Source organism: Equus quagga, chromosome 21 (assembly GCF_021613505.1).
Source record: "Equus quagga isolate Etosha38 chromosome 21, UCLA_HA_Equagga_1.0, whole genome shotgun sequence".
In the NCBI taxonomy this organism is placed as follows: Eukaryota; Metazoa; Chordata; class Mammalia; order Perissodactyla; family Equidae; genus Equus; species Equus quagga.
Window position 1 is genome coordinate 15,337,220 of NC_060287.1, and position 27,411 is coordinate 15,364,630.

The window sequence follows — 27,411 nt, forward strand, 5'->3', positions numbered from 1 at the left end:
AAAACGAAAGTTTTTTTTTAAATCACCAATGAATAGTAATATTTACTTTGGAGACAAGGAAGTATCATCATTTAAACATGTGTTATAGATTCCTCTGTATAATCTCCTTAATTTCTTTTTCCTTTAAAAAGTAAGTTTATGGAGCACTAACTATGATACAGTTAATTTAATTTTGATAACAACCTGGAAGGTTTGAAATTATTATCCCAATGTGTTGATAAAGAACTAAGATAATTGAATAATATGCAAAAAGTTGTAGAGCTAAAACAAGGCAGGAACTGATTCAAACCTAGGGTTGGATGAGCACAGACTTTGATCAGAAATATTCAGCTCAAATCTCAACTCTGCTACTTAACACTTCTAAGACATTTGGCAAGTTACCTGCATCCTCTGTGTCTTAGTTCTTTTTTTTTACTTAATTTTATTTTTTCTTTTTCTCCCGAAAGCCCCCAGTACATAGTTGTGTATATTTGAGTTGTGGGTCCTTCTAGTTATGGCATGTGGGACGTCACCTCAGCATGGCCTGATGAGTGGTGCCATGTCCGCACCCAGGATCCAAACCTGTGAAACCCTGGGCCACAGAAGTGGAGCGCGCAAACTTAACCACTTGGCCACGGGGCTGGCCCCTGTGTCTTAGTTCTTAATCTGTGGAATGAAGTTATTGATGCCTACCTAAAAAACTGCTATGGGCATTAGAGATGGTACATCTAAGTGTCCAACAGAGAGCCTGGCACATAGTTGGCACTCATTATTTATATTAATATAATTTATTATTCTTACTTATTATTAATGTATTATTTATTCTTACTAAGCTCACATATTTCATAGAAGAAATGGCATAGAGAGCCAGGCTTTGGGGGCATAAATTCAGAACTCGTTCCAGGAGACTAGTCACAGCTTTAATTAATCAACATACACTATACTTATTGTATACTTCCAAAGCATCTGATGTCTAATCTAATCTGTTTAGCATCTTTACTTGCCTTGTTCTGTCTTCCCAATACCTATTGAGTAGTGTAATCTTCCTTTACCACCAGACTAATACTCTTTCTTTCGGCTCACTTTGACCATATTACCAATTTCCTCAGGAAAACACCGTATTTAAAATCCTTCGCAATCTGGACTCCGCTTACTTTCCAAATTCTGCTTCTTCTATTGCCTGGGCTTCTATGGGGAAAGGTCTGGTTTTTGTCTGGCCTTCACCTTATTCATCAGTTCACTTGCCCCCACGTGGCCATGTCCCCGCCTCTTGGTTTCAAATTTTCATACACTCTTCAAGGCCCATAAAGCCTTTTGTTCCTCTAACTTGTAGGTGGGACAGAGCTCCTTTGAACCTTTGAACTCTTGACAAAGCTTTTTTCCTCTTCTCATATGGCATTTATATAGAACTTCAAATCGTACAGATTTATATTCTTAACTCATTCGCCCTGGTTAATTAAAGCTTCTTGAAAACAGAAACTGTCTTACTCATTTCTTGTCAGCTCCTCCACCTAGTATGTAAGATGTTACACACAGTTGGCGCTTAGTAAACATTAGTTGACCATAATTAAACTAAAAACTTGGAAGTTTTCCTTCCTGGGCTGCTGGAACTGTGTTTCTGAAATTACGTCAGTCTTCTAGGTAAATTACATAAAAGCGAAATTAACTTTCAAGAAGATGAAAAAGAACAATTGATGGCTAAAAGAGTTAAACTTTCAGGAAGCAGTGACAGCATTCATTTTCTTCACCAGCCAAGGCAGACTCAACAATGCAATTCAAAGCTATTGAAGTGAGCTGGGATTCTTGGCGAAACAATATTACATAATATCTCACAGTGGCTCTAAGTCACCGCGGTACAGTGGGTTAAAGCATTTTCCACCTGGAATCCAAGGCGACTTAAAAGGATTATTGATTTTTTCCTCTACTTGTAAATGAGACTCACATATTAGGAGTGAGAGCTGCAGACACAACATAATGACCTTTCTACTTGGCTTCTTTTTCCTAACATAAACAGAATCGCTTTCAGTGGTTAAGAGGATATTAAGCAGTAAATCTTGTAATTGTATGTGTGTAACTATCTGTACCTTGAGAGCAAAAATTAGGAGGCACATTTTTAATTTTAAAAATATCAGTTCTGTTCACTTAGCATTAGAAATCTCACATCTAATTGTGTGTTTTCTCTTCCTGATCTGATGTTGAAAGGACCTGTGTTTGTTGATGCTTCAGCAGTCATACACAAGTTCAGCTTGAAACAATCGCTTTATTGAAGACACAAGACCTTGCCTGACCTTGTTTTAGAGGTAAGATTAAAAATAAACTTATCGATTCCTGCCATGTTATCTTAAGGAGAAAGATTCTAAAATATAAAACAGTGAGAAAACCCATATTACAGTTACCCCCAAATAAAAGTTACAAGGTCGATCGTCAGTAAAATTAGATTTTGTTTTGTACCTGCTGGGTTTCACCTTCATAATTTAATTAGGGACTTTCTGAAAACAAGTTGAGACTTGATGGATTTCCTGTTTTTTCAGAGCTAGTTCCTTTCTCAGGGATTTAAAGTAACTATTTTCTCTACCTTTTCACTTTTTAGGGGTGAACTCTTTAAATCACTTCTGTGTTTGTTTCAGGCAGAGTTTTTTTTTCTTTCCTGGCTATTCAGTGAGATCTTTTACCCTCTATAGAACCAGAATGGTAACTTCCACACCTAATTCACTACAAGTAATCAGACACATTCTTATGATTTGAGAGGTACTAAGTAGATACTTACTCTGTCTAAACATACTCCCCCACCCTCACACACACACACACACACCCACCCTGCCAGTTGTTGTGGCTGAAGCTTCCCCTTCGAAAATCTGTTCAGTTCATTTTGTTCAGCAACAAATACATGTTTCACAGGCTATGTGAGAGTCATTCTGTTAGATATTGGAGTTACAAACATAGTAATATTCGGCAACTTACCCAGCACCGATTGTGTGCCAAGCAAAGAGCTAAGTGTTTACATGTATATAAAGAGTGGGTAGATATACACTCTTTCTCTCATTTCATCCTCACAGCATCACTATGAGCTAAGTATTATAGCTCACTTTTCCTGTGTAAAGAAAGTGATATTCAGAGAGTTAAGTAATTTAGCTGAAGTCACGGAGCCTGTAAATACCAAAATGAGCAGGTTTTTCTGATTCCAAAGGTTGGGGTCTACCTGAAATTACTTCCATAAATAAGAGAGTCCCTGTCTAAGAGGTTAATGGTCAGGGAGAAAATGGAAGTAACTCTTAAGAGTTTAAAAAGAGCCTTCAATTTTGGCAAGGATTCCATTTTTATAGAGAAGAAAACAGGTTTAGAGAAGTTTTTAACTTTTCAAGCTTAGAAACCTGGTGCACATCAATTTGTAACGTCTCAGCTTCAAATCTGCTCTTCACTGCCTGCTATTCAGTAATAGAAATAGACCCTGCTTGTTAGTCTGCTGGGGCTGCCATAACAAAGTACCACAGGCCGGGTGGCTTAAACAGCAGAAATTTATTTTCTCATGGTCCTGGAGGCTAGAAGTCTGAGATTAAGATGCTTTCTTATAAGGACGCCAGAAATACTGGATTAGGGCCCATCCAAATGACCTCTTTTAACCTTAATAACCTTTTTAAAGAGCCTATCTTCAAATACAGTCAGTTCTAAGGTACTAGGAGTTGGAACTTCAACATATGAATTTTAGGAGACACAGTTCCACCCCTAACACCCTGTAAATATTTCTCCTTTGCAGCCTGTATGATATGAAGCTTTGTCAGTAGAAGGTGCTGACGGCACACTGGAGGAGGAGGGTTCCTGGTTCTTGTGTGCTCCTCTAGATAGGCTCCTATAGCATATGTAACACAGCTTCTGCAGGACCAGGCTCCTGAAGCCTGTGTGGCTTCTGCAGTACATGGTTCCAACAGCACTCACCAGGCAGCCCACAGCAATTCTCCATGGACAGTTTCTACGAGCTTTCTCTTCAGGGCTTTTTAGTGAAGAGTCACCAGCATGACACCCACTGTGAACAGCTTCTCCAGGTACCTTCTCGTGCAGCTACACAGCAGAATGCTGCTCGCCGAGTACTTCCCCATAAAGGGTTTCACCAGGAGCACCCTAGGGGCAGCTTCACAGAGACTTCTAAGGAGTAGAACCTCTCCAGGGCAGTTTTCTCCACATCCTAGAGAGTGGCTTCCCAGCAAATGCTGCCAACATGGCGCCTCTCTGTGGGTGGCTTCCCCTGGAACCCACCCAGAACCCCCCTGGATGGTCTTACAGCCTCAGCAAACACCTCTGTCATCCAGCGAGCCATGGCTGCACCTTCCCCAACAAAGTCTGGATTTCAGTCTTGGGGTTGGAGGAATCCTCCAGATTTTTTCCTTCCTTGGGCATTCTTTCTTATCCCTAGAGGGAGCAGCTGTCTCTTATACCTGCTATTTCTCTATTCTTTGGAGTATTTTACTCCTCACTCATCAATCTTCTGTTACTCCAATCCCCTGTTAATAATCCTTTCTTATTAATAGTTTATTCTCAAATTACTTTGTGGTTTCTGTCTTCTGGTTGTACCCTAACTGATACAACCAGTAAGTGGCAGACCCAGTACTCAGCTAACCCTATGAAAAAGAGAAAGGTATAGGCACTATAAAGATTGGAAAGGAATCTGTAAAACTGTCATTCTTTCTGGAAGATAAGATCATCTATGTAGAACACCCAAAAGAATCACCAGAAACGTATTAGAACTAACAAGAGCATTCAACAGACTGGCTGTTTCATGCACATCAATAGCATTCTTTATGCCTCCAATAAACATAGAAAATATAAAGGAAAAAATAGCAATCTACTCTTACAGCAAAAAATTTGTTAAGAATTAACCTAACAAAAAATGAGTAAGGTCATTACAGAAGAATTTCAAATAAAATAAAGTATATAAATATAACATCAATAAATAAGGATAAATATTTATGTTTATAAAAGAGATTAATAAATATTGTAAGGAAGTCAATTCTCCACAAATCAAGTTCAATACAATTCCATTCAGAATCTCAGAAGAAGTTTAGGGGAATTTCAAAAATTATATTTAAATGAAAACATGATCAGTAAAGTGTTAAATCATCTTTGAAAAACAAAAGCAACGAGTAAGGACAGATTTTAATGTATATTGATAAAACTGAGGTCCAAAATAATTAAAATAATATGATACTGCAGAACAGATAAGCAGACCACTGAAATACAAGGAAGAGGTCAGAAATAAGAGCATGTATGTATAGGAAATTGATATATGGTAAAAAAAAAAAAAAGAAAAACGCAGAGCAGGGGGAATAGAATACATGTTATATAGATGCCAGTGAGAGAGCCAGCACACTCTAAGGAGAAAATAAAACTAACTCATGGTTTTTACTACGTACAAAGAAAAATTCAGGAGAATTATTGAGCTATACGTAAAAGATAAATTTATAAAACCAATAGAAGAAAATGTAGTAGAACATCTTTGTGACCTATGGCTGAAGAAAGACTTCAAGAAGCACAAATGATAAGGAAAATATTATTTGATAATATTAAAATTTAAATTTTCTATTCAAAAAAGGCACTATAGATCAAGTTAAACACATAGATTATAGACTTGGGAAAATATTTGCAATATCTGCAACTGACAATGGGTTAATAGCTGAAATATACCAAGAGCTTCTGAGAAACAAACAAAAATGATAGAAAATAGAGTAGAAATCATAAACAAGAGATGTAAATAGGCATTCATAAAAGGAGATGCCCAAGGATATATTACAAGATGCTCAAAATCACTAATAATCAGAAAAATGAAAATTAAAAGACAACTGACATACCACTTCACATCCATAAAAATGTCAACAATTAGAAACCTGGATAATTCCAAGTACTGTCAAAGACGTGAGAAGATGGGAACTTTCATGCATAGCTGGTGGGAATGTTAAATGACTTAATTATCATCAAAAGCAATCTGAAAATTTTTTTTAAATTAGTTATGCATTTGACCTACGATACAATGATCCCATTCTTAGGCAAATATATAGGAAAAATTGTTGTTCAAGTCTATAAGAGGACATACACAAAGATTATCATCCAGACATTGTTTAGGATGATTAATAGGAAATTAGAGATAAACTACTTGTTTATTCTTAAGAGAATCATTGATTAAATTGTGGCAGATGCATACTTGAGAATATCATGCAGCAGGAAGAAGCAAAAAATTCAACAACATGAAGAGATTTAAAATTATAGACTTGAACGAATATAGTAAAAACAGAATAATATTATAGCACAGCACCATTTATGAAAATTTATAAACAACTAAAGCTATTTTCTTTAGGATAGAAGCACTGTGAAAATATACATGAAACTTGTGGAATGAATACCTTCAAAACACAGTAATCAAAACAGTATGGTGCAGGCATTAAGGCAGACAGATAGACCAATGGAATAGAATAGAGAGCTCAAAATAAACACTTGTATATGTAGTCAAATGATCTTTGACAAGGATACCAAGATCACTCAATAGGGAGAGGAGAGTCAACAAATGGTGCTGGGAAAAGTGGATATCCACATGCAAAAGAATAAAGTTAGACCTTTATCTTACACTGTAAACAAAAATTAAGTCAAAATGGATTAAAGACCTAAATGTAAGAACTAAAACTATAAACCTCCTAAAAGAAAAAATAGTAGAAAAACTTCATGGCACTGGATTTAACAATGATTTCTTGGACATGACACCAAAAGCACAGGCAACAACAGCAAAAATAGACAAATGGAACTATACCCAACTTAAAATCTTGTACATCAAAGGACACTATCAACAGAGTGAAAAGGCAATCCACAGAGTAGCAGAAAATATTTGGAAATCATATATCTAATAAGGAGTTAGTATCCAGAATATATAAAGGAGTCCTAGAATTCAAGAACAAAAAATAACCCAATTAATAATGGGCAAAGGACATTTCTCCAAAGGAAGAGCCATTTCTCCAAAGATGATATACAAATGGCCAAGAAGCATATGAAAAGATGCTCAACGTCACTAATTATCAGAGAAATGTAAATCAAAGCCATAATGAAGTATCACTACACACCCGTTAGGATGGTTACTATTGAAAATAAAAGAAAATAACAAGTGATCGTGAGGATGTGGAGAAGTTGAAACCCTTGTGCACTATTGATAGGATTGTAAAATAGTGCAACTGCATGGAAAAGAGTATGGAGATTCCACAAAAAAATGAAAACAAAACTACCATATACTTCAGCAATCGCACTTCTGGGTATATATCCAAAAGAATTAAAGTATGGTCTCAAAGAGATATTTGTACACCCATGTTCACAGCAGCACTATTCACAATTGCCAAGAGGAGGAAGCAGCCCAATGTCCATTAAGAGATGAATGGATAAACAACCAGATATTATTCAGCTTTTAAAAGGAAGGAAAACCTGTCCCGTGCTACAACGTGGCTGAACCTTGAAGCTACCATGCTAAGTGAAATACACCACTCACAAAAGACAAGAACTGTATGATTCCACTTATATGAGGCACCTAAAGTAGTCAAATTCATAGAATCAGAAAGTAGAATGGTGGTTCCCAGGGGCTAGGGAAAGGGGGAAAAAGGAAGTTGTTATTTAATGGGTATCAAGCTTCAGTTTTGAAAGATGAAAAAGTCCTGGAGATCTGTTTCACAACAATGTGAATATCCTGAACACTACTGAACTGCAGACTTAAAAATTGTTATGATGGTGAATTTTGTTATGTGCTTTTGACCGTGACAACAACAACAAAAAGAATGCCTAAGAATAGAGAATGGAGATAAAAGACCGTAAATAACAGAAACACAATAAAAAGAAAGAAATGAATAATAAACAGAAAAGCAGTTCCTTGAACAAATTAATAATGATGCTTGCCTATAAACTTAGGAGTGTGATTAATTTAACTCTCCTACAAAAATTCCAAAAAGTGTAATAAAATTTAATGAAATAAGATAAAGTAAAATAAAGCAAAATAAAATAAAAGGCGATAGGAATAAACGAGATCGCCTAGGGAGAGACATAAATGGAGGGAAGAGGGCTGATCACAATGAGAAATGCAGTGGAGAAGGAATAGCATGCAAAGGGATTGGAAAGAAATGAACCAAAAAGTAGAGGATAATTTTGGATGCATGATGTAGACTCCTAAAGAACAGGAGTTATCAAAACTACGTCCTGTGAGTCAGATCTGACCCTTCTACTCCTTGCCTCCAAACTCTCACCCTGCCTGTTTCTGTACAATCCCTGAACTAAGAATGGTTTTCATGCTACAGCAGCAAAGTTGAGTAGTTGCAACAGAGACTGTATGAAAGGCAAAGCTTAAAATGTTTATTATCTGCCTCTTTACAGAAAAAGTTTGAAGACCCCTGCAAGAGAATGATTTTAAGAAAGAGGAATTGATGAATTATGTCAAACGCTATTGTGAGATGGAGTAAAATGAGGACAAATATATGACCACTGGTTGTTTTGGATTTTGTCTCTACTAAATGTGAGTTTTCCATCACTAAACTGAAGCTGTGTAAGAATATAAACTTTTTCCCCCTAAAATTGAATTTTACCAACTCTTGAGCTACCATTCTCAAAATTCAAGATATAATCAGTCATGTCTCCATTGAGTTTTGCAAAGATTCTTTTGAGTAAATACTCAGTCTCTCTTAGAATCTCCAGATTCCCCCCACCTAGGGGTGATCTAAGTTCCAGGCAAGGTCACTTATCACGCTATAGCACACATCAAGGAAAAGGATGTCTGGGACCATGAAAAGAGTGTCTGATACTAGTGACTACTATGACTCTAAAAGTGATATGAATCCACTAGACTTCCATAGCTCTGTAATGCTAGCCATTAAAATCATCTGACCAACTCATCTTCCTCTTATTCTGTTCTTACCACCAACTTTCTAATTATTTGTGGTTTGCATGTAATTTACTTTTAGAGAGAGTATACTGACTAGAGAACTCTGATCTCTAGTCTGATTGATTCGGGTTATAAATTTTAAAATTAGCATTAAGTCTTATATATTCATTCATTATGACTTTAGCCAGTTCAGTCCCAGAGCCCTCTAATTTCTACACATATTAACTCTAATATTTCTAAGACTACAGAGCTGAGGCCCTCATCCTGAATTGCAATGGCTAGATGAAGATATCACACTATGGAAATAATAAATTTTAACAGACAAACATTGCCATATCACCCTACCAAAAAATCAAACATCTAAATTATTCTCTCCTTTAATCAATTTATTTTATTAAAAAATAAAATTTTTTTTTTCAGTTTCACCCCCCATTGGTTCTTTTGTTTTCTTGACTGCCATGATATCTTTAAGGGTTTCTCATTAATGTCTTCCACACATTAGCCTCATTTTAATTTTTCTGAAATAAAAAAACATACATGAATAACATGAGGAATGCCTTTCACATGTCTACATTCTGAAGCTCCCAAATGTAGTTCAAGATAGCAAACTGCCAGAGACTTCAGGAAAAACGGAGACCAAACACTGAGGTTCCCATCAGTCATGTTGACATAATGTGCGTACACCGAGAGAGATGTAACGGCATCCTGCTGAAGGCTTCTAGGAAAAAGGGGTAAAAGCTTAATAGAACAATTACTGGGGCATTTTTTCACCTATTTAAACACTGATTACAAAACGACTACTTATCGTACCCAGAGTTATTAGTGTAATACCTAGAGAAAGAATATGAACATTTCGTTTAGTGAGTAATGAAGAGACCAGAGTTCCTCTTATTATGTGCACTATGAGATAATCTTCAAACAATATAAAGATAATAAATTAATAATTGTTACACTTTCATATGAGAAAATATAGTTTCTATTGTCAGGAAATTTTGGAATAAAAATAAAATTTAAAAATCATAATTTAAGGAAATCTATTCACTCTTTCTTTCTCCTTTTTGTCAGTAAATCTACATATATCGGCTAAATTAAAAGAGTTCTGAAAAAGATAAAAACTATACAAAGAAAAAACCTCTGTCAAATCCAATTTTGAGGAAAATCAAAGACCTAGTTTGGCACTGGTAGACAGTACTATTATCTCAGCATTTGCCTGATGAACTGGAGGTATTGCAGAGGGGCATCTACCTTCATAGGACCAACAAAACTCATGTTCTCAGATTGAATCAGCGATTAGTCCTACTGGTGTGGATGGAGTATGAGCTTAGGGTGAACAAAAATACATACACAGAAGTTATGCCATACCATGCCAAAGTAAAATTTAATCCAAAATAACAGGTTTTTCATGGTTGGAATTTCCTCCATTTAATCTCTGGACTGATTATTCAAATGCTCAACTGACCAGTTTAAAACCAGACAGCCAATATCTAGATGTATCATTGTGTCATGAACTGCAAACACATCATGCTGAAACTAGATTCACTACATATTCGTTTAAAAGTGATTTTGAGAAGATATTATGTTCAAGGCAATGTGTCTTTTCCCTCTCTCCACGTCTACTCCCTCTCTTAGAAAACATAAGTTCTAGGACAGTAGACTGAAGGCTAAATATTTCTGGTTACTATATACACCAAAGTTAGCTAATTTATCAAGTACTTTTACATCTTCTTTATAAGTATGGACATTATTCAGCAGATAGTTGCGCAAAATAGCCTGTTAACTTGGCCTCATGCCTTCAGCTCTCTCTATGCCTTCTTGTTTCAGTATGGACCATATCAGTGCGGAACAATACCGTGCAGCAGCTCTCCGCAGAATCTCTATAGGGGCGCTCCATTAGTGCCAGAGTTTTAATCGACAATAATAGAACCAAAAGAATATAACTATCACTCAAGGAAAGAGTAGACTTTTGTTTCTATCATAATAATTTTTTGTGTGATTTATGATACACAAGAAAATCACTGATTTACAGTGTATACCTCTAAGAATAGTGAGGATATGTTAAAACTTTGGTTTATACCCAGAGACAGTAGGAGAATAAAAGATGTGCTACTTGCTGAATTCAGAGCGTAATTGCTAAGTAGGACTCTTTTGTTCCTTCCTTATACTACGACAACCCGTCTGGTATAAGTTCCTGTCTCTGGAAAAGTACATGCACACACACACGCACACATGCACACACAGAAAATTACATGAATCATTTTTTTACCAAATCTTAAAACTTCTTAGCTCTATTTAAGGTGTACGGTAGTCTATGCAATCACATGACATGCTCTTTTTCTAGCTTAGTTTTCTTTCACTTTATTTTGGGGTAAATTGTAATATAAAATTATAATATTCAGGGGCCAGCCAGTGGCGCAGTGGTTAAGTTGGCACGTTCCACTTCTCGGCAGCCCGGGGTTTGCTGACTTGGATCCCGGGTATGGACATGGCACCACTTGGCAAAAAGCAATGCTGTGGCAAGCGTCCCACATATAAAGTAGAGGAAGATGGGCATGGATGTTAGCTCATGGCCAGTCTTCCTCAGCAAAAAGAAGAGGATTGGCAGTAGTTAGCTCAGGGCTAATCTTCCTCAAGAAAAAAAAAAGAGAGAATTATAATATTCTGACCAAGATTTTAGAAAAACAAAAGAAATCAAAGAAAATGTTAGATCTGTGTCTTAGTCTACTCAGACTGCTATAACAAAATACCATAGATTGGGTAGTTTAAACAACAGACATTTATTTCTCACAGTTCTAGAGCCACCAAGATGAAGGTGCCAAAAGACTCAATTCCTTGTGAGATCCCTCTTCCTGGGTTGTCTGTGGGCACCTTTTGGCTGTGTCCCTACACGGTGTGTCTCTTCCTCCTTTATAAAGGGACTAATCCCACCATGAGGGCTTCAACACATGAATGGGGAGACACAATTCAATCCATAGCAGTCTGTTTGTAGTATTCACTTGATCTTCCTCAAATCAATTTAATGTTACAGAAAGATAAGGAAAAAATTGTCATATTTGACAAGGCCAAATTTATCACAACCTATTTTTCCCCTTTACAAGTCATTTTTCAGTGGAAGAGGAAATGTATAATACTCAGCAATCTATCAACACAGATCAAAATATTGGCAAAAATAATTCTCTGAAAATATTTGGCGTATTTATTTCATAATTAGTATGTTGTCTTTGAAAATTTCTCAAGCACCAGAGAAATTAATTTTGTATATTATGAAATTGTTTTTATCCATCTCTAATGATAGTGTTTCTAACCTGGAGCTACTTATATAAGACATGGTGTTGTTAGTAAAAGAGAAATATATCAAATAGGAATGTTACATTGTTTAGGGTAAGCTAGGCTGAAGTAATAAACGGACTCAAGACCCATTGGTTAAAGCCAACAATATGTTCTACCTAATGTCAACACAATCAAAACTGTCATCAAAAGCAAGAGTTAAAGACCTGGGGCAAGTGAAAGTGTATAGTTGTCCTTTCTATGTGAAAGCAAGCTGAATTTAATCCTCTCTTGATTAGTATTAAGCAAATTACATTCATCAAATTAACAGCTACATATGAAGTGCTAGAGGTTGTGTTTATATTTTCTAGTAAAGATACCAAACCCAACAAAGGAACTGAGAGGTGAGTATCATTTGTTTAACTACGTTATTGCATCATGATCCGTCATGATCAATTTGCATTTGCAGGGGCCATAGAGGTGAATTAAATAGGGATATGATGTTGCCAACTCCTCTCTCCACAGTCCTTTAAATCTTTCATGGTGGCACTAATCCATGCAGTTCTCTGAGGATGTATTGTTGCTTCTGATTTTCTGGGAAAAAGGAAGCAGATTAGGGGGCATCCACCTGACCCTTCTGACAATGATGGCTCTTATTTCACAGGTCAGGAAATGAATTTTAGAGTTCTGCCAGCCATAAAATATACACTCAGTGGGCAGGAAAATACCCTCAGAGTAGATACATGGACCAATGAATTCATCAAGAAATTGACTTGGGGCAGCGTTCCATTTATATCCTGGACTCCATAAGCCCCTACTTTATCCAGAAGACCATACTGGCATTTTGGATCCTCTGGTACCAGTGTTATCTCAGATATTTATCCAATAATCCTCACAGAGTCTAGGTATTTCCATTTCTCCAAAATAGTTATGTTGATAAATAACTACAGCTATCTGGGGAAAGATTAGAATTTCTCTCATAAATGTAAGCGTTGATATTGTGAAGATCTTTCTCAATGGGACCTGGCCTCTTTTCAATCAATGGGTGCTGGGTGTGTGAATTGACATATCTGGAACCTGGGTGAGGCACTGTGATTTCTCCAATTCAGTGTCAGACTTTTGCTCATTAGATATTTTATTTTTATTGTTGTTGGAAATACAAGTCATATAGTACTATACTTGGCTGATCATCTATCATGGACTGTGGGACACCATAATCTATGAGCTATGCTCAGAAATTATTGTGCAACAAAATGTCCTGATTGTTTTCCTCTAGCATGCAGACTCTTTGCTTAGAAAACTTAGGGAAATCTGAGTTTATATTCTATATTCTCAATTCTGCTGCCCATTTTCAGTAATTCCATCTAACTTGTTTCCACAAGTATGTGCTTCAAGCAGGCTTCTACCTTTCTTGAATCCCATTATTCTTATTGATTCTAGGGAGTCCAGTCTTATGGCATCATCTTCTACTTCTAACTCCAACCTACAGTTGTTTACTACCACTGAGATTCTCCAAGATGCTAGTATCTTCCTCACTAGTACATTTCTTATTGCCTAAGCAAAGGGAATATGCTCTGAGACATCCCTGGGAAACAGCCAGTTGATATGTTCTCCGGTCTTACATAATAAAACCATTCAATCATTCCCATTTCCCTGAGCTTCTGGCCCCTTCCTTAATACTATGTCAAAGTAGTCCTAATATCTCCTTTTTATTATTGTGGGTCATTGTTATGTCCAATCTATGAGGAGCCATTCTGGTAGGCTTATTTGAACAGATTGAACTTATGAGGACATCAAAACTTGACCCCCAAGTCAATGGGTTTTTCTCTACCCAGGATTATAATTTATCCCTTGAACATCCTCAACATCCCACACAATTTCCACTGGTTTCTGATGGCACATGTTAGCCAAACCTTGCAATTTTTTTTTTGGTTTGTGAGCTATTTACTCTCATAGGAAGAACTTTATTTTTTTAGCTCAGGCTGGATTGAGTTCTTATCACGGTGTGCGCTGGAGGAAATGCGGACTTGCAGCAGCAGAAGTTGTGGACTACAAAGCATTCAGTTTTGAGATTCTGGTCTTGGTTGAGGTTTTTTCAGGTTCTACAAGCAAGAGTAGTCTTTTTCTCTCTAGTATACAGATTCTTGCCAGCACAAAGAATTTGGGAAACCTCTATAGTGCCAAGTTTGCCAGTCCTAATGTCTCCAACCTAAGTCTCAGCCTCACAGTCCCTTCTTAGTAAGGTCTTGTCTCTGATATAAGGGAACTGCTAAGGCTATACACTTTATTGTTTGGCTACACTTACAATTAGATGCTAAGCCTAATTTTCAGAACAATATTCCCTGTAAATATAGGAAAAATGTCCTCAGAAGCTGCCATATAGCCCTTCTGACTTTGACAGTATGCTTGAGTTGATCATTAGCTAAAATGAACTAGTCATGTTTTCATTGCATGCAAGCAGTTTACAATAGCAAGACAGGTCCACAATCCTTAAAATTTTCATTGTCCCATTCCATTCAAGTGCAACAGTCTCTGCACAACCCAGCACTTTCTCTTCTCCCTATTCCTTCATGTAAATCCATCACACACGTGATGGTTAATTTTATATGTTAACTTGACTGGATCATGAGGCACAGATATGTAGTCTAACATTATTCAAGATGTGTCTGTGAAGGTGTTTTTGGAAGAGAGTAACATTTAAATCAATAGACCTTAAGTAAAGCAGATTTCCCTCCATAACATAGGTGGTCCTCATCCAATCAAAGCAAAAGGCTGACCTTCCTCAAGCAAGAAGAAATTCTGCCAGCAACAGCCTTTGGATCTTCCTAGGTCTCTAGCCTGACAACCTTCAGACTTAAATTGTAGCATCAGCTCTTCCTGGGTCTCCAGTCTGCTAGCCCAACCCACATATTTTGGACTTGCTGGCCTCAGAGTGATACCAGCAAGATAGAAGAATAGGATGTCTCCAGCCCTAGTCCCCCCAAGTAGAAACACTGATTAAGTAACTATCCATGAATGAGAATCTCACTGTGAGATTATGGAAGCCAGGAGAAGGGTTACAGTATGCCAGTGAAGCAAAAATAAATGAGAAAAGACCATTAAAATGAGTAAGAGGAATACTTTATCCATATCGGCTAACCCCTACACCACCACAGCACAATGCCAAGAAGGACACCCTGTGCCCATGGTTTCTCTGGTGGGGGAAAGACAGACCAAGGTGGACATCCAACTTCCTCTGCATTTGACACTGCCTTAGTGGCCCACTTCTGTCTTGATTCATGCAGAATACTGGAGGAATTGTCATGGCTAGACCACCTGAGGGCATCTGGGAACAAAGAAAAGCAACAGGACTTTCAGCTGCTGGCAAGCACAAATCTTGGCACTAGCCCCTTGATCTTCACCAGTGGCTTTGCCAGCCTTGCCTAAACGTGGCTCCACCAGGTCCTTGTCAGCTTTGTCCAACCATGGAGCCTCCCCCAGCTCTGTAGAACAAGAGTTCCCCAGCCACCTGCCCAATGGTGGAGACCATCATGAGTCTCTATCTCACTTACAGCTGCCCTGTCAGCAATCTTGAAATTAAGGAACTCCCCCTGCTAGCCCTGTTAAACCGCAGATCCCTGTCAGGAGCCTTGTCAGGGACCCTGGACCACATAGGCCTGTCCATTGGCTTTGCTGAACTGTGGAGCCCCAACAAGAGCTTAACCCAATTACAGAGCCTTGTCAGCAGTTTCACCTGACAAAGGAGCCCTGCCTACCAGCCCCACCAAGGAGCCCCATAAGTAGCTTCACCTCACCTTGGAACCCCACCAATATAACTGCAGAGCCCTGCCTACTGGTCCTGTCCAACTGGCAAAGCCCCATAAGTAGCCTTACTACACTGCAGATGCCTGCCAGTGGCATTGTCTCACTGCAGAGTCTCACTAGCCAGCTCCTCCTGACTGTGGAACCCCTCCTGCTCAACCACGGAGCCCTGACAGCAGGTCCCATCTGACCATGGACCTTGGCAAAAGGTCCCCCACAACCTTGTAATTCCAGCAGCAGGCCCCTCTCGCCTGACCACAGCCCCCAGCAGTAGGACCACCAACTGGCTCATCCAGAATCCCAGGCCAGGTGAGTGGTGAATGCCTTCCCCTGCCAAAGTCAGCCTGTAAAGACCAAAAGAGGTGACCATGTCTTCAAATGTGCAGACACCAATGCAAGGATACAAGGATCAGGAAGAATTAGGGAAAACATGATACCAGCAAAGCAAATTAATAAAGTTCCAGTAACCGACCCTAAAGAGATGGAAATCTATAAACTACTTGACATCAAAACAATCATTTCAAAGAAGCTCAGTGGACTACAAGAGGACACAGATAAACAAGTAAACAAAATCAGGAAAACAATACATGAACAAAATAAGAGATTCAACAAAGAAATAGAAACCATAAAAAAAGGACAAACAGAAATCCTAGAACTCAAGAATACAATGACTGAACTGAAAATTCCACACAGAGCTTCAACAACAGACTCAATCAAGTAGAAGAAAGAATTAGCGAACTCAAAGATAAGTCATTTGAAATTATCCAGTCAGAGGAGCAAAAAGAAAGAATGAAAAAGAGTGAAGATAGCCTATGAGACTTACAGGATACCATCAAAGGAAACAATGGACACATTATGAGAGTCCCAAAAGGAAAAGAGAGGGAGAAGAGGGCAGAAAGATTATTCAAAGAAGTGATGGCTAAAAATTTCCCAAATCTAGAGAGGGAAATGGACATCCAGATTCATGAAGCCCAAAAGTTTCCAAATAGGTTGAACCGGAAGAGATCTACAGCAAAACACATTATATTTAAATTATCAAAAGTCAAAGATAAAGAGAAAATTCCAAAAACAGCAAGAGAAAGGTGTCTCATTACATTCAAGTGTACCCCCAAGAGACTATCATCAGATTTCTCAGGAGAAATCTCACAGGCAAGGAAAGAGTGGGATGACATATTCAGAGTATTGAAATAAAAAAACTGCCAACCAAGAATACCGTACATGGCAAAACTGCCCTTTAAAAGTGAAGGAGAGCTAAAGATCTTCCCAGATAAACAAAAACTGAGGGAGTTTATCACTACTAGACCTGCCTTACAAGAAGTAGACTTGCCAGCCTCCATAATTGTGTGAGCCAATTCCTCAAAATGAATCTCTTTGTATTTGCATACACACACCCTATTTATTATTTCTCTGGAGAATCCTGACTAATACAGGTGAGACTCGGCACTTTCATGCTACTGCAGGCCAGGAGATACATCCTCATAAGATCGGGAACAGGATTATTATTACCTTTTTCATAGCAAATGATCCCAACCCAAAATCCCACCCAGAGTATGTGCTTTTAAGACCATTCCTAGAACCGGTTGTCTTAGCATGGGTTCTTCATAAATCAAAGCCTGAGGCAGAGGTATGTGTTCAGGTAATTTATTTGTGAAGGGAGCTCAGGAAGTGCGAGTTAGGCATGGGAGTTGTGAAAGAGGAGAGGAGGGAAAGCTGACACAAGGATGAACAACAGATTTGGTTACCCCTTCAGGCAACTACTGTTCTTTCCTGCCAGGCCATCTGACAAGTCTTATGAAATGAGTCATTTAGGCATTGACTCCAAACCACTGTTGGCTCAGGGTGGCCCTATGGGCTTGGAGTCTCCACACATCTGTGTTCCACATATGTGAGTGCTGAGAGGGTTCTCTGTAGCATCAGTAAGGCTTGGCAAAGGAAGCAAGAAGTTTTACTTGGCATAGGGCTGAGGTGAGATGCTCTCAGATTACACCTGCATGAGGCTGGTGGGAACCCGCACAGAACTGACTGCCCGAGCAGTACCTGAAGTCAAATGTGGGGCTGAGATGGTTTGAAGTGCTATACAAGAGGAGTTGGTACACGATTTGTAACTTTCCAATGACCTAAAAGAGAATCAACTAAAAATATTTTTAAATGGGAAATTGGGCTAAGAGCTATGATAAGAATGAGGAGGAAAAGATTTAATTTTCATTTCATATCCTTTTGAATGATATGGTGATTCTTAATCATGTGAATATGTTACTTTTTAAATTAAATAATAATAACAAATAGGCAAATAAAATATGATGCTCTTCATAGAATTCCTTCAATATTTCTCACTTGCTTTAGATATAAAATCTAAGCACTGCCTTCAGAATCTGACGTCACGTTTCTCTCCAACCTCATCCTTTGCCCCTCCCTAATTCATACCCTACACTTCATATATAACACTTGGCATTTCACAACTGTGCCATGTTATCCTAATTTGTCATACTTTACAAATGTGATTTATCCTCAGTAGAACATCTTTGTTCTCATTCCATTTAGCTAATAATAATAATAATGATAATGTAATTAAGACTATGGTTTATTTTTAATATGCCAGGCCAGACACACTTTTTAAATGTAATTCCTGCATGTTTTTCCAGATACATTCCAGAAAAAGCTTCTCCAAAGCCTACCCATTTCCAAACCAATCTAGATTTTATAACTTCTTCTGAGACACCTTAGAATTCTTTGCAAACTCTCTGAGAAAAAGACACTTATTTCACTTTATTGTAATTATTTTCTTGTCTGTATTTCTCTCACTAGGTTGTGAATGCTGATCTCCATTAGAATAGAGATGTGTGATCTTGATGTGTCCAGCACATAGCACAATGTTAGCGCTGAAAGTTGGATATTTTATCAATGTCACTTTCTCATTGTAATAAGTGGTTTATAGACATCTTGATAATATTTTGCTTTTCAGCATACTTAGATTTAAATTATTTTCTTTTCCTCCTTATGTTTGTGTAGATCTGTGCTATCATTCAGGAACTACATAATTACAGTTTCCTTAATACTTATGTAAACTTATTTTAATCAACACTTTTACTCCACTTATTTAATATACATTGTTCATGGAAGTCTCCTTTGCAATTGCTGTTATGTTGACTTTCAGAATTCCCTTCTCTGACATTCCTCATCATGATTGGTAGCAGTATATGGGAAGTTTGATCATAACCACATATCTAAAATTCATTTACTTTAGAATCTTATTTTATAAGTATTTTTCAATACTCAAAAAACAGCACTGAAATCTCAACAAAGATTCCACTCTCCCAGTGGGAATAAATCTCTACTTCACAAGCTAGAGCTATCTGAGTCGAAGTAATTTTCTATATAAGTCGCTTTATAAGTAATTACATTGTTTTTATGCTGCTCTACCAATATTAAAGAAAATACTTGAACTCTGCTGCCTTAACATTACTCTAGGCATGAAACAAGAGAAAATGTAATCATAATATTGGCAGTTCTGTTTAAACCCCCTTCAAAGAAGTTTGGATCAGATCTCACACTGTGTCTGAAAGTAGATACTTATAAATTGCTTTGAATTATATGACACCTTTCCTCTCCCAAGGAGCTTATTCTGATAGTGTTTATTTTGTGGCATTTCAAATAATTGATTTGTTTCAGTGTGCATGTCCAGAAGCCCCGAGGACATAACCATGTTTCTCACAGACCTAATAAGTAAAATTAACTTGGGGCAAAAACCAATGAAGGTAAGCTAATGCAATCTAGTGGGAGGAACGAAGACTCAGCATGTTGTATGTCATTCATCTCATGGGCGAGTTTTCTGTGTGCTGCAAAAATATTGAAGATATATAAGTTATTGAATTTTCTATTTCCACTCCTGGCTCTATGCTGACTCAGTAACTGACTGTGGAAAAGGAGTCATGAAACTTTGCAGCTGCAATACATTTATTTAATAGAAATTACATTATTGGTCAGTTGGTTTTTAATAGCATTATCTGTCAGACATTACAGTGACTGATGAGATCATATTGTAAATAAATTTAAATTCTTAACATGGTAAAAATGTAGCAAATCATAGCTCATATCTTCCTAAGTGGACAAAAGAGACCTCTTGCTGTGGCTCCATCCGGGCCCACCCTAATGTTACTTGACCCATAAAATTTCCTTGGATTCTCTAATAAACCTTTGCCTCAAGAGAACTTTACAATATTGCCTGAGTTAAGACACCAGTGATCAAAGATCTTATCTAATATAATAACAGAAATTGGAACAGAAAATGGTGCTAAAACTTCCAGTTTTCAGTAAGTATATTTCATAAGATGTTAACACATTTCCTTAATTTACAATATAATGATTTTCTATTCTCTGCTCTGAATATAACTCTAATATATAGTTGTATTTAGTTAAGCTAGGCTTGTATGAAACACTGTAACCTAAAAAGAAGCAAGCACTTTTTTAAAGTCACCATTTATGTTGTTTCAGTCTGAATCTAGAGTCTATTTTTGCCCTCAATAAAGTGTTTGTTTTGTTTCATTTTAAATAGATATCAAAAGTTCATACATTCCCTGGGGGTATATTTTTTAGCATTCTCGCTGAGCTGTCAATGTCAGAATTAGAGAAGAAAGGAGTCAAAGTGTATGATGTGCATGTGCACGAATATTTTGTATAAGTTAATGTTGACTCAATCCCACTTGAAATGAAATGCAACTAATATATTAACATAAAACACTATCTACCATTCTTGGTAAAATCTTAGCATGAATAAAAATGACAGAATTTAATAAAAGTCTTTTTTCTATGCTGAGGAAGATTAGCCCTGAGCTAACATCTCTATCAGTCTTCCTCTATATTATATGTGAGTCACTACCACAGCATCCCTGATGAGTGGTGTAGGACCACGCCCATGATCTGAACCCATGAACCCAGTCTGCCAAAGTGGAGCACCCTGAACTTAACCACTAGGCCATGGGGCCAGCCACAAGTATTTTTTTTAACATAGTCCATTTTCCATTTTTTTACATTAGTTAACAGCTCTGTGGGACTTTGTGCTGGGCCAGTAGATAGGCTGCGATCTCACATTTCTAACAAATATCTGCCAGTGGAGGCAGATCTACTGTTGCCCACCAGTTCAGTTCAGTCCTTACCTCTACTAGTAATTGCTCTGATGTCCTCAGGAGCCCAGGTGCCAAAATGAGGTCTATCTGTCTGTCTCACAGCTCCATGTGCCTGAGCCAGTTTCTACAAATAGGGAAACACCTTCTGCACTAAGGCCCTTTGCAAATGCATAGGTTTGAAAGGAACTGTATATTGGATTCACTTCTGAAGAGTTTACTACAACCAGTTATGAAGGTAAAGATTATGTAAGACTCTTCAAATTATTCTATGTTAAGTATTTGATTTTCTTTAACAACCTTGATATTAGTCTTCTACCTTAATAGATACATGTTAATGGCTACAGACTTTAAGGGAAAACAGTTGTCCTACTTGGGTGTTTTTCTCCAGTGATGTTCAACTGTGCAGGTGTGGACACCAAGTACATGCAGAGTTGGATTGAACCTAGGCTATTGTCTCCTAAAATGGGTAGAGTAGAAAAACACTTTAAATGAGTCAAAGGTGTATACAGGCTGATGCAAATAATCCAAAATCAATCTATAAAGCAAAATTGGGGTGAGTTAATTATATGAGCCAGTTTGAGGAAGGAAGCTCTAGGAAGAAGTGGGGAGTACAGAGTGGTATATACCATCTTTGAATGAGGAACATCCATCACATATGACACGAATATCTCTTACTATGGTCATGCGATCCTTTGCTAGCACAGCAGGTCAGTGGTCACAAGGTGAGCACAGCAAGTTGGTGGTCAGCAGGTTAGTGGTCACAAGATGAGTTAAAGTAGATCAATTATTAATCTTTAGTTTCTGGAAAGAAATGCTTATCTTTAAAGAAGTGGTAATATACGGGGAGGCAACACCCCTAACTTTAAGGGCATCATTCTTGTCTTTAGGACATTGTAAATGTTTATAGCAGATATAGAATGCATGCTAAACAGGCCATGTAGGCCTTTCCGGAAAATCAAGGTCAGGCTGAATTAGTTTTAAAACAAATGGTTTCCCCACACCTCCAATATATCTTCTTGTTTTTCCTTTATTCATCATACAATAATATTAAAAATGATTGATCACTTGACTCTTTCTAAACCTGATCTCACCTGAAACAGACTTCTCATTATGTCTAAGGTAAGAACAACGTTTAAAAAGTTATCTGTTTTTAATTTTGCCTCCAGAAATGATGAAGCAACAGGTCTAAGATTTACCCTACTGCTTTAAACAACTAAAAAAAAATTGCAAAATGTAAAAGTCAATGGTTTTCTGGGGCTGGCCTGGTGGTGCAGCGGTTAAGTCAGCACGTTCCACTTCTGCAGCCCGGGGTTCGCCAGTTCCGATCCCGGGTGGGGACATGGCACCACTTGGCAAGCCATGCTGTGGTAGGCATCCCACATATAAAGTGGAGGAAGATGGGCATGGATGTTAGCTCAGGGTCAGTCTTCCTCAGCAAAAAGAGGAGGATTGGCAGCACTTAGTTCAGGGCTAATCTTCCTCAAAAAGAAAGAAGTCAATAGTTTTCAAATATAAGACAATAGATATTACAGAAAATGAGAAGGTGGAAAAACAAGATAAGCCCTAAGATTGCCCCATCCTGCTTCCTAGGGATGTTTCCAACACATAGCATAGGAAACGGGAACCCAAAGAGAGCCTACAGGTATTCCTGAGTTGAAAGACAAGTTCAGAGATCAGAGAGGCCAAGACACCTCAAATTAGCAGGATAAAGAGAGACAGTTACACAAAAGAGAACCCCAGAGGTCTGCAGAGGGCTTGCCTTGAGTCTTCATCACAAGCGTGAGCATAATCACTACCTGTAGAGTAGAAAGTTTCCTGACATGGAGCTTGGGTAGAGTCATTAGAAGGGTACTGCATTAAGCCACACTTAGAAAGGATCGACTTGTTTCCCAGTAACTTACTGCTTCCCAGAATAAAGTCCAAAAAATATTAAAAGGAATGCAAATACTCCAGCACATCACATATAAAACTCACAACGTGACATCCAATCAAAAAAACAGCAGGCATGCAAAGAAGCAGAGGAAAAATCCATCAGTACAAACAGATGCAGAAATGACACATGTAAAAGAATTAGTAGACAAGAATGTTAAAACACTCATTATAAATATGCTCCATATGTCCAGGAAAATAGATGAAAGTGGGTATAAGGAGAGGCATGGAAAACACAAAACAATTTATAAAAACCAAAATCAAATTTCTAAAGATAAAAAATACAACAAATACACATTCTTTGGAACATTTACCAAAATAGAAAATATTTGGGGCTATGAAACAAGTCTCAATAAATAAAAAAGTTTTTAAAACATGAAAAGTATGTTGTCTGATTACAATTAAACTAAATTAGAGGGGCCGGCCCATGGCCCAGTGGTTAAGTTCGTGCACTCTGCTTCAGCGGCCCAGGGTTTTGCCAGTTTGGATCCTGGGCGCAGACATGGCACTGCTCATCAGGCCATGTTGAGGTGGCATCTCGGATAGCACAATCAGAAGGACCTACAACTAGAATATACAACTACGTACTGGGGGGATTTGGGGAAAGGAAGAAGAAGGAAAAAAAAGAAGATTGGCAACAGATGTTAGCTCAGGTGCCAATCTTAAAAAAAAAAAATCCCTTAAACTAAATTAGAAATCAATCACAGAGAAATAAATGGAAAATTCATAAATATTTTTAAACAAAACAACACACTTGTAAACAATTAATAGGTCAAAGAAGAAATCACAAAGGAAATTAGAAAATATATGAATTAAATAAAAATGAAAACTCAATATGTCAAAATTTGTAAGAAGCAAGTAAAACAGCTCATAGAGGGATAATTATAGCTTTAAATGCTTATATAAGAAAAACAGAAGAGTTTGAAATCAATACAGGCATACCTTGTTTCATTATGCTTCACAGATATTGCGTTTTTTTACAAATTGAAGGTTTGTGGATACCCTGTGTCAAGCAAATCTATTGGTGCCATTTTTCCAACAGCTGTTGCTCACTTCATGTCTCTGTGTCACATTTTGGTAATTCTTATAGTATTTTATTTATTATATTTGTTACTGTGGTCTGTGATCAGTGATCTCTGATGTTACTATTGTGATTGTTTTGGGGTGCCACGAACCATGCCCATATAAGACAGTGAGCTTAATCAAAAAGTATTGTGTGTATTCTGACTGCTCCACATACTGGGTGTTCTTCTGTCTCTCTCCCTTTCCTCAGGTCTACTTATTCTCTAAGACACAACAATATTGAAATTAGGCTAAATAATAACCCTACAACGGCCTCTAAGTGTTGAAGTACACAGAAGAGTGGCACTTTTCACTTTAGACAAAAAGCTAGAAATGATTAAGCTGAGTTAGGAAGGTATGTTGAAGGCTGAGATAAGTTGAAAGTTAGGCCTTTAGTGCCAAACACTTAAACAAGTTGTGAATGCAACGGAAAAGTTCTTGAAGGAAATTAAAAGTGCTGCTCCAGGGAACACATGAATGTTAAGAAAGCAAAACAGCTTTACTGCTGATATGGAGACAGTTTTAGTGGTCTGGATAGAAGATCAAACCAGCCACAACATTCCCTTAAGCCAAAGCCTAATCCAGAGCATGGCCCTAACTCTCTTCAAGTCTATGAAGGCTGAGAGAGACGAGGAAGCTGCAGAAGAAAAGTTTGAAGCTAGAGAGGTTGGTTCATGAGCTTTAAGGAAAGAAGCCATCTCTATAACATAAAAGTTCAAGATGAAGCAGCAAGTGCTGATGTAGAAGCTGCAGCAAGTTCTCCAGAAGATCTAGCTAAGATAAGTAATGAAGGTAGCTGCACTAAACAACATATTTTCAATGTAGATGAAGCAGCCCTATATCGGAAAAAGATGCCATCTAAGACTTTCACAGCTGGGGAAGCAAAGCCAATGCATGGCTTCAGAGCTGCAAAGGCCAGGCTGACTTTCTTGTTTGGGGTTAATGCAGGTGGTGACTTTAAGTTGAAGCCAACATTCATTTACCATTCTAAAAACCCCAATTCCCTTAAGAATTATGCTAAGTCTACTCTGCCTGTGCTCTATAAACGGAAGCACAAAGCCTGGATGACAGCACATCTGTTTACAACATGGTTTACTGAATATTTTAAGTCCACTGTTGAGACATACTGCTCAGGACAAAAAAGATCTCTTTCAAAATATGACTGCTCATTGACAATGCACCTGGTCACCCAAGAGCTCTTATGTACAATCAGATTAATGTTGTTTTCACACCTGCTAACACAACATCCATTCTGCAGCCCATGGATCAAGGAGTAATCCTGACTTTCAAGTCTTATTGTTTAAGAAATACATTTTGTAAGGCAATAACTGTCAGAGATAGTGATTTCTCTGATGGATCTGGGCAAAGTAAATGGAAAACCTTCTGTAAAAGATTCAGTATTCTAGATGCCATTAAGAACATTCATGATTCATGGAAAGAGGTCAAAATATCAACATGAACAGGAGTTTGGAAGAAGGTGATTCCAGCCCTCATGGATGACTTTCAGGGGTTTAAGACGTCAGTGGAGGAAGTCACTGCAGATGGGGTCGAAACAGCAAGAGAACTAGAATTAGAAGTAGAGCCCAAAGATGTGACTGAATTGCTGCCATCTCATGAGAAAACTTGAATGGATGAGGAGTTGTTTCTTGTGGATGAACAAAGAAAGTGGTTTCTTGTGGTGGACTCTACTCCTGGTGAAGATGCTGTGAAGATTGTTGAAATGATAACAAAGGATTTAGAATATTACATAAACTTAGTTGATAAAGCAGTGGCAGGGTTTGAGATGATTAACTCCAATTTTGAAAGAAGTTTTACTATAGGTGCAATGTTACCAAATAGCATCTCATGCTGTAGAAACATTCATGAAAAGAAGAGTGAATTGATACTGCAAATCTCACTTTTGCCTCGTTTTAAGAAATTGCCACAGCCACCTTCAGCAACCACCACCCCGATCAGTCAGCAGCCATCAACAGTGAGGCAAGACTCTCCATCAGCAAAAAGATTATGAATCACTGAAGGCTTGGATGATGGCTAGCATTTTTTAACAATAAAGTATTTTTAATTAAGGTATGAATGTTCTTTTTTAGACATAATGCTATTGCACAGTTAAGGGGCTATGGTATAGCATTAGCATAATTTTTATACGCACTTGGAAACTAAAAATTTGTCTGACTTGCTTTATTGCAATGTTCACTTTATTGTAGTCTCGAACCAAATCCACAACATCTCTGATATATGCCTGTACTAGGCTTCTACAATAAGAAATTAGGGGAAAAAAAGGAGCAAATAATATTCAAAGTAAGCAGAAGAAAGAAAATAACAGAGAAGAGAACACAAATCAATGAAAGAATAAAGAAGAGAGAAAAAGAGAGAGAGACAGAGACACAGACACAGAGATAGACAGAGAAAGAGAGACAGGGAGAGAGTCAGAGTCAGAAAGAGAAAGAGAGAGAAAAAATATTTAAAAAATTTTTAGCTTGAGAATCGTACAAAAATAGACTATAAGCTGGATCTGCCACATGGGCTTATAATTTGCTAACTCTTGCTATAGATTCAATGAATCCCAATAAAAATCCCAGTAGGCTTTTATTATGAAAATTTATATCGAAATACAAAGGTCCTAATAGGTAAAGTTTGAAAAAGAACAAAGTTAAAAGAGTTGTACTACCTGATTTAAAGACTTATTTTCAATCTCCAATAATCAATTTAGTGTGGGATTAGTGTAAAGGTGAATATGCAAATCATTGTAACTGTAAAGGAAGCCCTGAAAAAGATCTATGCACATGTGGTCAATCGATTTTGATAAAGATGCCAAGAGAATTCCATAAGGAAAAGATAATCTTTCAACAAATGGTGCTAGAACAATTGGATAACCATTTAAGAGAAGAAGGAAAAAGCAATATCAGCCCTTAGATCAGAAAAAAATTTAGCAGTAAATTTTCAGTTAGGCAAAGATTCTTAAAACGAACACAAAAATTATGAACTACAAAAAACATCAATACAATATTGGATTTCATCAAAATGTAAAACCTTGGGGCTGGCGCTGTGGCTGAGTGGTTAAGTTCGTGCACTTTGCTTAGGTGGCCCAGGGTTTCACCAGTTCAGATCCTGAGCACCGACCTAGCACTGCTAATCAAGCCGTGCTGAGGTGGCATCCCACATAGCAGAACCAGAAGGACCTAAAACTAGAATATACAAGTAGGAAGTAGAGGGTTTTGTGGAGAAGAAGAAGAAGAAGAAAGAAGATTGGCGACAGATGTTAGCTCAGGCAGCAATCTTTAAAAAAAAAAGTAAAACCTTTGTTCCTTGTAAGACACTATTAAGAAAATGGAAAGACAAGCTACAAACAGGCAAAATATATTT